This window comes from Agelaius tricolor, unplaced genomic scaffold (assembly GCF_023055355.1).
Source record: "Agelaius tricolor isolate 1412-34295 unplaced genomic scaffold, bAgeTri1.0.p SCAF_4, whole genome shotgun sequence".
Taxonomy (NCBI): Eukaryota; Metazoa; Chordata; class Aves; order Passeriformes; family Icteridae; genus Agelaius; species Agelaius tricolor.
Genome location: NW_027269264.1, coordinates 20,709,521 through 20,725,669, shown reverse-complemented (window position 1 = coordinate 20,725,669; position 16,149 = coordinate 20,709,521).

Genomic DNA, 16,149 nt, shown 5'->3' with positions numbered 1-16,149 from the left:
CCCCTGTCCTCCAACGCAGATCTGGCAAGAATGCAAAGTCTCATCTTCTGCTCAAGGAGATACTACCAGGCCCTTTGCTTAAAACTTATCTTCTGTCTTAAATAAAAAAGGAGAAAGAAAGAAAGTGCCTGTAGAGTCTTTTTCATAATAATACAACTACTGAGGATCTAGAAGAATTGCCACACAGCAGGCTACAACAAAATAAGAGGTGTTTTTTTTTGAACAATGCAGACTCAACCAGCTGAGCTAAAATGATAAGCAGAGAGGATAGAGGAACTGGTAGCTACTGAGCCATTTCCAGTTCATAAAGCTACACTGAGTCTTGGAAGCTTTGAGACTGTGGCAGAGGAAGGATTACCTTGTTTCCATAGCTTTTTCTTTGTAGAAACCTGTATAATTAGCAAGTGCGTCAGACGAAGCCTCCCTGTAAATCAACATCATTGTTCTGCTCTTTAATACAGCTGGTTTTGCCAGGACATTAAAGCAACTCTGAATGTTCACATTGTGATTTGTATTCTTTCTGCATGAGGGCTCCTGCCTTCTGTACTTTCACACTTTTTTGTATTGGGTACAAAGAGGGGTTATGATTTCTTAAGTTGCCTGGGATGTTTCAGAGAAATAAATGCATTGAGTCCCTGAAAGTGCCTTCAAAACTTCCATCTAAATGTTTAGAAGCTAAAAGTAGCTATGAAATATAGAAATATTTGTGACAGAAGAAATATTGTAACTGAAGACTTGGTCTGCTTACCAAAGGGCTCTGAAGTCCAGTTTCATGCGTGTCTCGGCCTAGTATTCAGACACAGGCACTAAAATACTTTCCATTGATTGCCATGTTAAACAACTAATTTTGCAGAAAGGCAAGAGATGTTGCTTTTTTTTGAGCACCTGGGTGCTCCAGCACCATCAGCTGTTGCTCAAAGTGCCTGATGAGCCCACCTGGTCCCACGGCAGCCAGACCGCTCCGCAGAGGCGGGCTGCCCCATGCCAGGTGCCAGCCTGCAAGCAAGGAAAAAGCTGTTCAGCTCCGTTCTGGCTGATGGAGGGCAAGCTAATGCCAGCTCCTTCACACAGGAAGAGGGCTTGTCTCCCTGGCCTGGGCTGTGTGGGATGGGAATGCAACAGCACAGGTACAAAAAGCTCCTCCCTTTTGGGCCTATTCCAAGAAGACTCCCCTACACATGACAGCTCAGAGTAGAAATTATTACACTGAAAGGACTGCTATCTTTGCAGGGCATCTTTTTAATGGAATAATTTAATTTCCAAAGTCCACAGCTGCCTGGAACACAGTTATCCTTTGAGTTTTTCTGCAGGAATGCATGATTTCTATGAGGATTTATGTAGTACAGTCAGCAATAGTAAGGAAATGGCATTGCTTTGATCTAATTCTATTTTTTCTACAGTAGGTAATAATATGGAAGACTGTATATTCTACATTCAGAGAGGCAGTTACTTTTCTTGTGTTCATTTTCACATTATATCTTCTTCAGTTTCAGTAGATGATCAAAATTGTTATTTTTCCCTTTGTTGTACGATCAATTGACCAATGTAAAATCATGAAATGCCTTTTCAGAGAACAAAAGGTAGCCTGTTTCCCACTGATAAAAAAGCTGTTTTAGCACCTGTAAATCTGTTTTGCATTTAATGGAAAACTTTATTCCATGTTGATAACAGGATCAGAAAATGGGCTCTGACAGCATGTTGTGATTTTACAGTATCCAGGGGTAAAACTTGAGCTAATTATGAGCACATGGCTTTCAAAAGTCATACTTTTATATTTAACTCCATAAATCTTGCTAAGTGAAATCCAAACCTATGTCTACAGCATTTGCTAATCATTAGGTTATTAATTGTTTTTTGCTTCTTGATTCATACAAGCTGGGAGTGTTTGGAGTTTGTTTTTTTTTTTAAATAATGGATGCAAAAGAATAGGAAGTACTTTCTCTCCCCCCTGTAACTTCACAGGAGGTGTTTCTGCTGAACTGCTGAGGCTAAAAAACCTGATGGCCTCCTAAACAAAGGCCTCTCTAGAAGAGTTTTTCAGCACTGCAATTTAAATGGTGTCTAGTTTCAGCCCAGAATACCAAGGTCATAATTTTAGGCCATAGATGGCTCTCCCAGATGTCTTTGGTCAACTTAATCACAGTTTGCCTGAAGGTTGTGCTTTCAGGTAATCCATCAGGACATAATTGTAAATCAAAACCTTCTTCCAACTCAATAAGTAGCATATTTTTAGTTTGTGTTAAGACTGACATTGGACAGGAACTTACACTGGTTTATAATATTAAGAAATATTAATGCTTACTCTCGTTTGTCACAAATACTATTAGAAATGTTTTGGCAATTATTATCATAAAGTTTGTTGTGGATTTTTTTAAACCATAATTCAGATAGGAACTACTACATGGTCTTTTTAAGCTTTAGTGAGCATTATTACTTGTTTAAGCTGCTCACTGCTTTACTCCACTCAGGGTGAACCTCAGATCAAGTGCTTTGACTAACTGACGTTTTTGGTTGTGTATAGGAGGCCCAATCTGAACTGGGTTGTATATATGCCTCTGAAAGGGATGGAGGACTTGTCAGCATCCACAAGCAGTCTGCCACCTTTGTTCGTGTTCAAGGAGAGCTGCAAGGCAAACGGGGAAAAGAAAACTGGTATCACATGATAAAATACAGAAATCATGAGATGCCCTTCCAGTAGATTGTTATGTGAGAGTCTGCACTCTCACCCTCATTTATTCCTGCTTTGGGGATCTGTTGTAACTTTGGTCTTCCAATAAAAGCAGATGTGTTTTCTGGCCTGAAAAGTAAAAATCACTTTGTGTGCACCTGAAGTTTGCCAGCATAAAAATTAAAATCACCATACATTCAATACAGCAACCTAATGACCTTCCAATGTTTAAGTCAACAGCAAGAAACTGTCTCTGCTTGAAACACCATTTTAAGTAGATGGACAGCAATTGCAGGAACCAGAATTTGGCTAGGATGCCAAAAGCAGCAGGCTTGTGACCTCTTCTGTGAGGGCCATAATGCCCAGCAGTGTTGTGGCCTTGTTTCTGCGCCAAGCTCAAAAAGGGAGCAGCAGTATGTGGTGTGCCCCTTTGCCACTTTCGGTACATTATCAAGTGAGTGTGCTTAATTGATAGTGTTGATCTTTATGTACATAGATACCTACACTAAGCACCCTTAACAAATTAATGTAACAAGCATGGGGAGAGCTGCAGCTCCAAGACTTCAAATTCACTTTGAACTATATTTACAGTATGTACTGTCAACAGTTTCCCTGCCAAAGCCATAAACCATCTCTGCGGGATAGACTAAATACACCTCTTTACAGAGGACAGGAGTCTCCCCCTTGGATTTCTCAGCTACAATACTGAGGGACAGAGGCTTAGCTGGTCTAACTCTGCACAGCTCCAGGGCAGCCAAGGAAGCACCCGATTCCTATTAGCTGGCCCCCAGGAGAAAGACCAGAGCTAAGGGTACAAGATGAAAGGTAAACCCTGTGAAAACATTTTCTGAAACCTCTTGTGAATTAGATTTAATAACACTGTAGCATCCAGGCTCACATCAGATGCAGAAATCTTTTTGCTGGTGTGTACAGTGAAAGTTTAAAAACTCAACATGATACAGAAAAAAAACCTTCTGATAAACTAAATTACTCATTTATAGGCTAATTAATTGCAATGTTGGTTTAATCTCCAAATTCCGTCATGTGCCACAGGAGTGCAGAGCTTTTATATATTGAGGCAGTGCAAAACACATTCCATATCCAAGAAAATCTTGCCAAAATCCCTCGCAATGCTTTTTTTTTTTTTTTCACCCTTCTAATCCTTGTTTTGCTCTTGGTGATCATGGTAACAGTAACAGCTGTCCAACATGGCTTCAGGCTGTCTGACTCCCTTGGGAGAATTTATGTGTTTTTCTACTTCCTTTCCTTATTAGGAGGCAGGAATCTGCAACACCTATTAGAACAAGTATGCATAAAGGGTAATGACTGTGCAATTTATTAGTGGTCTGTTCTCCTTCAAGCAAGCCATCAACTATAAGCACACAGTTTGTGCCAGGCATCATGATTGAATACGATCTTGCCTGCAGCAGGTGGGCAGCAACAGAGCTTAACTACAGGGAGAAGTGTGGCTGGGGAGGTCAAGTGCCGGTCTGCTTAAATAAACTTCTTAATTGATATCAGTGAAGAGAATACAGGATGGATGGCGTTGTTAAATGTTCCTCTTGAAGCCTCAGGTGAGAAAGGCAAGCATCAGAGACTCAAGTCCTGTAATTTTGTGCTAAAGTAGTTAAATTGAGCGCTTCTCATAAGGGGACGCGCTTGCAAAATGGTGTCCATGCAAATGAAATAATGGGAGCTCAATGTGTTCTCATACACAGTACAGTCATCCTTAGGTATTTCAATCATATTCACTCTTATTTAACAAAACTTTTTTCAAAAATAAAATGTAGGCCTTCTGGTCTGGAAGTTAATTGCAGTTGAAAATGACCATCATTTTAAGAGTGGAGAAGTCAGTAGATTACACCTCATTTTTTGAAAATGAGGAACCTTGATTTATATTTTTTTTAGCTGAAGTATCTGAATGAAAGAGATTTCCTATACCCATGTTTAGGAACATTCACATTTTTATACTAATTCCCACCTCTAGTGCCACTTCTGGCCACTGAATAAGGTGATAATCCTCAATTTGTTTAAACATGACCTGGCCTGGGTATTTGTAAGTATACTACAGCCCTTTGCACTGAGATAAGTTTACTGGATAAAGCTTTGGCTGTGTCATCAAACAGAAACATATGAGGAGGAAATAAAAAGCAGAGACCCATATCCACACCTCCAAGAACTGGACCAATCATCTGATAGCAACACTAGCAAAAGCAATTGACTTCTTTGACAAGACTCAAATATCAATCTATATTTCAATAAATGTCATACCCTCTTTACATTGCTTTGGAGTAGGAGGCAAAATAGTTGCCCTGAACTGCTGACATAAAAACAACAATAGGCCCAAACATATTGGCTCCACCAAGTGCCATACATCAGCAAGAACAGCAGGGCACTGTGCATATTGTATCCAGTTAGAATAGTCTAACAGCAATTCTGTACTAATTAATATAATGATATTTTAATATTACATTAGTATTTAATTACCTGTCTTGTTTGTAGGCAGCTGGGAAAACTGGCAGCAAGTAGCAAAATCTCATGCTACTTGCTAAGCTAAGCATGTCTCTTTGTTCATTACATCATCTAGCTGATTTTCTTTCATGCAGTCCATGTACAGACAGATAGAACAATAATGACAAAAACACCTGAACATTCAGATTTATTAAATTCCTTTTTTTTTAGGAGTAGTGCTTTGGAAAGCGGTGGTGAAATTATCTTTAATGTGATGAAATTATACTAATGTAAAACATAAAAAAAATAAGGCTAAAAAGCCCTGATTAATCAAGACAGAGACTGGCAGTTGGGAAGCAAATACAGTCATGGGAAACCAAGTGCTGATGAAAACCAAGTCTGTATAGAACAGGATTTTGCCAACTTTTGGAGATTGCTCATACAAACATAACAATCAGCAGCAGCAACAAGATAGCTCTTTGTTCAGGCATTCTCACTGATTAAATCTTGATCTTGGAGCTAACAGCTAAACCCTCAGGCAGCAAGTATAATTGTTTGATCTGTCTAATTAAGAATTTGGGTGTCTCAACATAGGTAAAGCAGTCAGATGCCATAGAGATGAATAAATATGCAGGCAATGCAGTAAAAAGAACAAGACTTCTTTCTGGTAATTGAATGAAAGGAAAGGATGCAGCCCCACCATGGCTTCATCCATAGGATGGCTGCATTGCATCCCAGCAGGGCATGGATACCTGCATTTTTAGGAGCAGTAAGGCTTGCAGTGCACTGACTCTGCATTACCTTGCACGCATGCTGTCACTTTGGCACAGGCTCTGTACTGTGGATATGTGGGTCCAGACACCACGTCACTTACATCAGGGAAAACCTGTGTGTGCCCTCTCCTTACCTTCACAACTACATCAGGTAGTGATGCTTTGCCATAAGCCACGTGTCGGTTTGCCTATTTGGTGTTGCCAGAATATCCTATTCTCTTACATAGAACCGCAGAAGTCACACTCTGTGTATTTTCTTTGCACTATAGCTATTACAGTTAAGTGTGATAAATATCAAAATGCCTCTTCATTCTTGAGGGGGCGTATAACAGAGGAAAGAAAAGAAAGTCAGTCTTGAGGTTTCCACCAGCGCAAATGAGGGCAAGGTGCAACACCTTTCTCTCTGCTAGGGGGTGTTTTTCTTTCTCTGACTTTCCTGTATGGAGGTACATATTACCTCAGTCAACCTGATAACACTGCAGTCACCTTCGATCTCTTTGTAAGTATCCTACACCAAACCAGCCAGAACTGTAAAACAAGTTTCTTGAATAAGTACTTCTTGCCCAGTTAATCCAGGCACATCAGCAGCAGCTCTGTCAGATCCAAAGATGGATAAATGATAATGAATGACAATAAAACTCATGCATGTATTAAAAATATCCAAAACAAAACAAATATTAAAAATATTCAACCAAAACCATAAAATCTAGATAATGCCTGTCTTAGCCATCACTGGAGGCCCATGGGGCACAACCCCTTCCCTGCCAGGGACACCTGGGGGTAGCTAATGCTGGTTTTGTGCACTGCTGAATGCCAGCAGTGCTGAGCTCCGGGAGACACACAGCTGTAGGGACCAAGGCAAGCAATCTCAATCTTTCTCATCACTGAACTATCAGGACACTGATAATTTTTGATCACTTCTGCCTTTGACTGGATCTGAAGCTGTGATGTGGAGTTGTAAAGGTTTGTATCCCATTACCAGTTTGTTAAGCCATTCAGAATGTCATGTGAGCTCTCATCTTACCAAGTAAGACCGTCTTTAAAAATGCATTTGGTATCTGTCTCCTAACAAATTCTGTATACACACAATATATACAGCAGTAAAATATGTGTTTATATAAAATATTACATTTTGCATTGATATTTATATTCAAGCAAGCACAAATTTAAATATAAAGACTACACGTGTAATGTATGTGTATAGTACATTGACAAGATTTATGTAAACACTACACTACTACAATAAATGTACAGATGTTCTCCGTGTACATAAGACATTCTAAGATTAGCAGTTAACATTTCACTGCTATTGGGCTTGGTTGGTAGAAAGGTATGAGCATGTGTGTTAACAACCCTCCACAGTCCCAGTCTGTGACAACAGAATATCAAAAAAGAAGGGAATAAAGCAACTCCCAACTCAAACTGAGAAAAATCTAAGCATTGGTGTAGCACTACACACTGAGTTCAAATATCTCTAGGATTCAATTTTGCCCTCAGATGAACATGCATTTCTCACATTTAACTTTTCTCTGGTAATTCTGTCCTTTTCAAAGAACATCCAAAATCATCTGTGTTGCCCCTCGCTTCCCAATCTTGTGTGCACGTATGCACGAGCGGGGTACTTTTGCAGGATATAAGTAGAAAATATGGTGACCTGGCTAGCAACCTGTCTATGAGCATAGAGTAAAATGAAGATCAGAATTAACTGCCATGTTGGAAATTTTGTCAGCCTGTCTTGTAAGTTTTAAAATCCCAACCAATCTGTTCAGCTAATCTTCTCAGACATACTAGATTAGTCTTTACATTTCAGCTCAGTTCATATCCAATTTTGTTCAAACAACCACTTCAATGGATTATATTATACATATGAAAAAGCAAAACATTCCTGGTTCAACTACTCCCCACAGACTTCACATTCCTAGGAGACACTGCAGTCCTTTTGTACCCCAGACACCAAAGGAGGGACCTGTGTGTCTCTAAATCACTTTGCCTATTTATATAATCTGTCTTCTGGATATCTGCACACTGGGAGAGTCTTCTAGGAGTCCATTTCCCTTGGGCTTTTTTTCAGTGCAGAAAGCCACAATTCCACTGAAAAGCAGAGACAGCAGAGAGAGCAGTCCAAGATATGTGTGTAAATGCAAACGGGTAAAGGTGAACATTCCAGTGGTCAAAAATGGCCCAAACCACAGAGAAGTTTGGATCCCTACTATGAACTCAAGAGAAGCTGTGTGCTTCTGGCAGATGATCCCTGTTTTCCCCATATGACTAAATACAATTACAATATTTACATCCTCTTAACTTTTTTTTTTTATCTGAACAATTACTTCTTCCTATAATTAGTATCCCTGTGGTCATTTGGCAGCTCTTACATTAGCCAGGGAGATGTTTATGCACTACCTCAAGTATTAACAAGACAGAGCTGCAAGACAAAGCACCCTGTGATTTAAAAGCGTGCCTAATTTTCTTGTTTCATGTTTTCTTTCTTTGTGTAGAGAAAACGCAGGCATTAAAAGGAGACTGATATACTTGTTATTAGCCTTTTGACATCATGCTTAATGCTAACTTTGATAAAATTGGCAGGTGATGATTGAGAAAGCTAGCTTCCTCCATGAGCAGCCTTGGCTCTGCCTTCTGCCTTTCAGTGACAGCATGTGCAGGATAAAGAGGCTCAAAAGCCAGAGAAGTCAAATATGCAAACAGGTGGTAACTGGCTTCATTAGGTGGCAGAATATTTTAAGAGAATTGATAATATTTAATTAAGCAGACATTACCTTATGTCATCAGGCAGACGTGACTAATGCTGGAGTCTTTTTATAGCATACATTTAATTTAGACGCCCTCCTCCAGTGATTGAAGTCATGCAGGGTCTGGTTCTTATTTATGCCTAATCTCTATCAGAATACTAACTTTCTGGCCATAAACAGCCAGTGGGCATACTGCAGGCATCAGAGGGCATGTAAATATTATTTACAGATTTAATTCCCTCCTCTTGGAGGGAATTGAAATCTATAAATAAAACAGCATTAAATAGTCTGTACATTTAGTCTGCAACAAAGGGTGAAGAAACAGAAAAATGCTGTCTCTTTATCGCATTTTAAGAAGGAAGAGAAAAATGTGAACCCAGTGCAATACACAAGACTAACGAAACATATTTGATATTTGGAGCCCAAGAAATATTTTCTCCTCTAAGTAACAATGACAGCTAAGCAATTCTTCAGAACCCTTCAGGCTATTATTTTAAAAATAGAAAGGGTGTTTCAGCTCTTCTGAACATAATAGTTTGTCTTTTTTAACAAAAATGTAAACTCTTCTCACACGGACTTCTATTTAACATAGGTTTTGGCCATAGGTATTTCTGTGGATGCTGTTGCAGTGTCCATTCCTCTGCTGAAATGTTAAAAAAAAACGTTTAGCACACCTAAATACTTTTCTGCAATTGTATGTTTTAATGCCTATGCTTTAAAAAAATAAATCTTCTTATAGTACTAGTAATTCTAACTTTTATAAAATATTTGGCAGCTGCTTATGAAAAGTCACTTTTTCCAAAGTTTTTTCTCCTAAATACTTTAATACACATAGGACTCAGGCTAATTACTTTCAGCATTTTCACATTAGAATGGAATGACTCTGAAGAAGCTGTCTATTGCCTTGGGTAAAGAATAGAATATTAAAACTCTCAAGCTGTGTCTACCACATTTAACCCTTGCATAAATTATCTCTAAGAGCTATTCTTAGTGTTTTAAATTCTTATAAAACAGATCCTGAAAAAAAAATCAAAGCACTGACTGACATTATAGCTGCGTGATTAGACAATTAGAAACTACATTTGGGAAAAAGTAAGGTCACCTTTGAGTTGAGTCCTGCACTGTAGGGTCCTGAATTGGTTTAATCTCCCTGGATTTTCCCTCTTGGTTGCTCAGCCCCTGCACTGGTTTATAGAAGAGGATTTGGGAAAACCCAGGGGAACAACAAGCATTCTGAGAAAAGGAAATTAGGATGCTTTCGGTGCTGTGCTGAAAAGCGTCTGCAGTTAACCTTAAAAACATTAGCAATGCATCTGTTTTTACTGAAGATTACCAGTAAGACTTATGGGCTGCATAGACTCTAGTCTATGGGCTTATAAGCCTCATATCTTATGGGCTGATAAGCCTCAGAACTATCTTCCTGCTTTTTCTCCTAAAGGCTGAGGAGACATTTCTCCAGCATTATTCCTATGAAGTTGAGATAAGCTGGAATGCCAGAGCAAGTCTGGTGTATTTATCAGTCAGTGAAAACTTTGTCTCAAATGAAATGCTAGTTCAGAAGCACATCAATCACTTTTTTAATTTCCAAGAGATAAGCCAGGCAATGTTTATTAAGACTGGTTAGTGCAGCACTGAAATATAGACATACTGTTCATAATCACTAGCTGTGCTATGTGTCGTGTTATGAACAGACTATTATATGGATGTTCTGGGGTTGTGCTCTACCTATATATTGTTTTTGAAGCTGAAGACAGCTCAGAATGCAGCAAATGCAGTAAAAGCTTGCATTTATCACTATCATCTTAATGATCAGCTCTGTTAGTGTCCCAAAGTCCTGAATGTGGGGGCCCTTCTTATCCCTTGCCCCCTTACCTGTGGGAAGATAGAAGAGGCTCAGGATTTATTGTGATCCTATATGACAAGTTTGCTGCTGGTCAGTACCATGGTTCATACTTGCTTCAGCTTGACTGGGAGATGAGATTTATGTCCTCTGAGAAGCCTCCAGGGCTGGGGAGTCCTGAGTACCTCAGAATTTCAGTCTCACTACTTCACAACCCAGCTCCAAAATGGTGAGACAAGAATCGGCCTTTTCCTGCTTTTTTAATCACCCAGAGAAATCCCCCAACAGGGCTTAAATTCTCACTTTGACCATGAAAAATGGCCCAAATGATCCAGCTGGCTATCATTTCCTTTGATAACTGGCAGGTCCACTCTGGTTTGACAGTCTGTCTATAATGCAATACCGTAAGGTGTACCCTTACCACCACACGATGTTTGCCAGAAAGTGTAGTCCAGCTAGAAAGCATCCACTGAAAGACACCCATACATAAAAAGTACAACTTCTTTTGCCCTCTTTGCCTTTCTGTATATTTTTACCCGTTGATCCATTATATCAGTTTCGCATCTGAGTTATTTGGTGACCCTTCAAGTGCCAAAGTATTCAATGAATCAATAAATCCAGTTACCCAAAGGATTTCTTCCCAGCAGATTTCAAATACTTTTTGCAGTCTTTATTTCTAGTTTCCCTGAAAGACAGGGCATAAGTTACACAGAGAGCAGGTTTTCATATATGAAACCTGCCATGAGTGTCTTGTACAGCTCTGAGATAATCTTTTCAAGTAGTAATAATCTAAAAGAAAGATAATGTCTCTTTTGTCTGTCTAAGGACTAAAGAGGCTTCCCTTCCCGTAACAGACAGGGAAGGGGAGAGACCAGGGCTCCATTCATTGTGCACAATAGGACTGTTCTTGCAGTCCTTCTCAGCGCAGTTTAAAAAGTCAGCTATTACCCAGAGCAAATAAAGGGCTAAAGATGGGAAACAGAGAACCTGAAGGGCCATGAATAAAACCTGTCCCTGTTAGCAAACCAGCCTCATCAGGCTCTAATCAGTGAGGAACCAGCTGTGCTGCCAAGGCCTGAAATATTTAAATCCTGGTGACAGACAAGATATAAGCTATGTGAATCCGTATTTCAGGTCACTGTCAAATGTAACTGTATGGCTTTGTGAGAGGAATGAGCTGAGAGAGTGGAAGAAGATGAGAACCAACAATTGAGTTATTAATTGTTGTACTTTGTTCGGCCTTCATCTCCTTTCTTAGAAAGTTCTAATTTAGACACAGACAAGATGATTCAAGGCTCCCAGCTGAGCCTTGATCCAGCTGAGCCTCAAAGATGCCTTCCAGCCTTCCCACTGCCCTGCAAGCCCTGATGAGGAGGAAAATCCAACTCTGTGCCAAGCAAGGGACCACAATATGATTGCTAGAGCAAGCTTACTTAAAAAAAAAAAAAAAGTGAAAAAATAAAAAAAAGGCAAAATTCAAACATAATTTAACATGTCAAACCTAGATGTGCTCAGCTCTGCTCTCCGATAGAACCCTTTTTCTTTTGCAGAGCCAGTCCCCACCTTTCAAATCTCACCTTCTTGGCATTGTCTTTGGATGCCACCAAGAAGATATGGTGGTGCTTTTTTTAAAAAAACAGAGATGTTTTAGCTAAGGAATGCCTTTTGTCTGTAAGAGATAATACATTTTTTTCACTTAAAAGGAAAACTGTGGGAAAAGTAGTTCAGGAAGCAGGTCTCTTTTTTGTTTTACCTTAAGTAACAAGTTTTCAGCATTTTCAGCATTTGAATCTAATGTAACATTTCTTGGGGTCACAGAACCCAATAAAAATTAGTCACTTCTATGTTCATTTTTAAAAAGTGGTACCTGAAATTGTACCTAGAGCTATAGGTGGGAAACCAGTCTGAATCAGCATGGACAAACTTTAAATAATTGTACAAAGGCAGATCAAGACATTCTTTGTGGCCTGTTAAGAATAATATTTTTAAATCTGGTCATTATTTTCTTGTTCTTATAGTGCAGCTTGGACTGTAATGTTATCAACTCATGCTTTTTCACTGTGATAATAATTAACCACACAGGGCTGGCAAGTATCTGCAGAGGAAAAAAATTTCTTACTTTTTAAATTCTGCTATATATTGCAAAACCTATGCATATTTATTTCCATATTTAAAACGAAGGAACCCCAAGAGAAAGTAAAATATAGGTCAGGAACAAACTTTTGACAGTTGGAGAAAATATTTTCTTTCTGTTAAAAACATCTCTTCAGCATGAAGCCACAGAGTGAACCCCTCTCTGTTGCTTTTGGGAAAGGAAAACCATAATTGTGCTACAAATTATTATTATTATTGTGGTAGAACATGTGCTGTAGTCCATGCCCAGGATTTACAGATATTGAGCAGTTCATGCTGAAGTTTTTGAGGCCATAAATCCAACATGCCCCTGGAGTGAATTAAATTTACAGTGTACTTACAGGAGTCAGAGATGCCTAGGTCCATGGAAAACACTGTGCCATTGTGCTAGACACCTTGAAAAGACAGTAGTGGAGGAAGTATCTGCTTCTTGGAGATTAAAGCCAAAAAAACAGAGTAATAAAGAGTGAAGGAGGAATATACCTGCAATTACCACTAAGGGAATGACTGAAAGGGAGTACAAGAAGCAGCTGACTTCTCCGTGCTGACTGGGGAAAAATGTGTCCATGGGGTTACAAGAAATTTCACAGAAGTTTTCCCAAACAGCAAACAGCAATAGAGCACAAGTGACTTAGGGTGAAGTAGCAACCTGTAAAGGTGAAAAATGCTTTGTTTCCTCTGACGGAAGGAAGTTAGAGAGGGGTGGGACAAGGTGGATCCTAATTTCTTTTGTCTTGACTAAATAATGCTTTGAAGTAGACAGAGCAAGACTCGCATAACCATCTCATGCAGGCAAACTTTGATGGACTTTTGGCAGCTGAAGATGATTGGTTGAGCTTATAAAGATCTGACACAGTTGTCTGAAAATAATAGCGAGAGGAGTATCTGGTTTTTTTACCCCAACATTTTGTGTCCCTTTCTAGCTGTGTTACGAAATTCCTGTAAAAATACTGCACATAAAATGCTTAGTGACCAAGCCAAAGTACACTTCTTTCTGATATACTGGCTTCAGCACAAATAAGTTTTGTCAGTGACATGGATCTCAGCTCCCAAGTGTAGTAGCACAGACATCACTGCGGTGGTCTAAAACTAGACACACCATCTAAAGACACCATGGTCAAAATGGCTTGTGTTTGTTGAAGTGCAACCAAACAAGCACTGAATGGCCACACAGTCCTCCTCCCACACAAGAACAACACTGTGGCAGACCTCTGGCATTTGGGAGAAAAGGCAATGCAAAAGCAGAGGATGGAAGCAGAAGTGGGGGGCTGAAGCTGGAGGACAGGGGCCTGACAGCTACTAGAAGACAAAAGCAGTTGAGCAGCAGAAAGTCAGCACATAGCTAAATTATTTTATCTCAGATTATATAAAACTGTAGCCTGAGAGATACGAATCAGTGTTCACAGCTTTCACAGGACACTTAAAATATATGCCTATTACCCTTCTTCCATTGTATTTCAACAATTTCCTTGGGTTTTTTTATCCATGCATAGGAGCTGATTTTCTCCCTATCCTACTGAATATGTAGATAGTATTAGCCCAAAACACTGTGACTGCTGGCCTTTTCCAGACTTTGTATCCTGGTGTTCACATTAACAGAAAGTTCTGGAGGGGCATAGGATAGATATATGTCCAAAAGACATCACCAAGCCTTGGATTGAAGATCCCTAACTGGTGGGAAGCAAATATGCCTATGGATCTCATTCACCCAGGCTTTGAGCTGCTCTTTTAGTCAGATTTCATCCACTGAGGCACAGGTGGGATCAAACTTGAGAGAAGAGTCCAAGCCCAGCAGCTGGCCTTGGTCATCTGCGACATGGCCTTTCTCAAGGAAATAGCTGACTTGAAAGGTAGAAAGAGATGTCTGGAAACAAAACACTTTTGTTGGCAAGACCAGCCTGCTGAGGCCGTACCATGGAAAATGCTTATGATGCAGATATGGATCTACCTGCATGAGACAATTTGGCACATAATCATGGCCAACAGGGTCTGCAGCAGGATAGCCTGAGGATAGGATGCCCCTGGTGTGTCAAAGAGCCCAGGAAGCCCATGTAAAAACAACACAGTGGACTATTGCTAATAAAAATTACCACAGTACATAAAATAAAGCCCAAAATAGCCTCAAGCTTTTTTTTTTTTTTTCCCCTGGGGTTTGTTACTTGTCCCTCAACTTCATAATTAATACTGGGACATTCCCAAGTGTCTCCTCCCCACAGGGGTAGTTTGGCAAACATCAGGCTACCTAAGTTTAACCAGCTTTCTTGGTAAGATATTTGCGTGTTGTATGAAACATACTTTACTTTAAAGAACTGTCCCTGAAACTATTATTGTTCTATGCAGGGTTTATTTCCTCAAGCAAAACAGGACTGCAGGACATGCTTTTAAGTTTAAGTGTGTTTATCAGTTTAAATAGATAAGCAAAAAGGATTATTCTCATGAGCGAATACTGTAGGCATGATTTTCAAGATTACCACTCAGCAAGCCATACTCCATCATAGCATATGTTGAGTGCCATGCATGTGCTGAATTGGAAAAAACTGAAGCCTGTGGTTTCAGGCTTCACTTAACTAGAGCCTGGCCAAATCAGTATAGGAGAAAAACACCTCTTGCCTAGATAACAAAGCCTCTATCATATTTATAAAAATACCAATGACAGCAACTTTTTTATTAATTTCGTATGGTAATGTTCCCCAGGATTTCCATGAGATACAGATAAAGGAGAGCATTCTCTTCTGCCTTTCAGACATCTTTAAAAATTAACAGATGCTGCTTGGTTATGTATTTAATAAGTGTATTTTGTTTTAAAATTCTGCCAACCCCTCTCTGTTCATTGCATATTAAGGCAGGGTATGTATATGTTTATCTATGTGTATATATTAACTGATACAATTTCTTAGCCTATTTTATTTTAAAATAAGAATGATACAGTTTATCAGTCACATATCATTGTCTCTTGTTTTCCTCTGTTTCTTTCATTAACCTTTTTTCCTTTTTCATCCTCTCTTTGACTCTCTCCATGCATCCCTATTACATATGCTCTCTTCCCTCTCAAGTTTTTTGGTTTTTTGTTTTTGCAGCATTCAGTGCTGCATTATACAAGAAGATTATACGTGTTCCTCAGTGCTGGCAGTTTTTGGTTAGGAAACTCATAAATCTATTAAATCTTTTCCTTCTTGTCCTTGCATAATACCATGTGGATCCTACAAACACTTGATCCCCCTCCTGCCGTTCAGTTGTGTGGTCTCTTTTCTTTGTGGCTGGTCATTGAGATCAAATAAAGGTATGGGAGCCACAAGTAGTTTCAGTCACAATCATTGCTCAAATATTGGCATAGGTGGTTGAATCAGACTACTCTGGACGATTATAGCATCCCAGTCTTGAGCAGCACAAGAGGGAAGGCAATGCAAGGGGATATAAGACACCCTTCAACAGCCAAATGGAGCTCTGGCTGACTATTTTGAGCTAAAGAGTCCCAGGTATTCATCAGTGCAACAACAGCAGTTAATGCAGTGCACTCGAGGTAGCACACACTTGTCA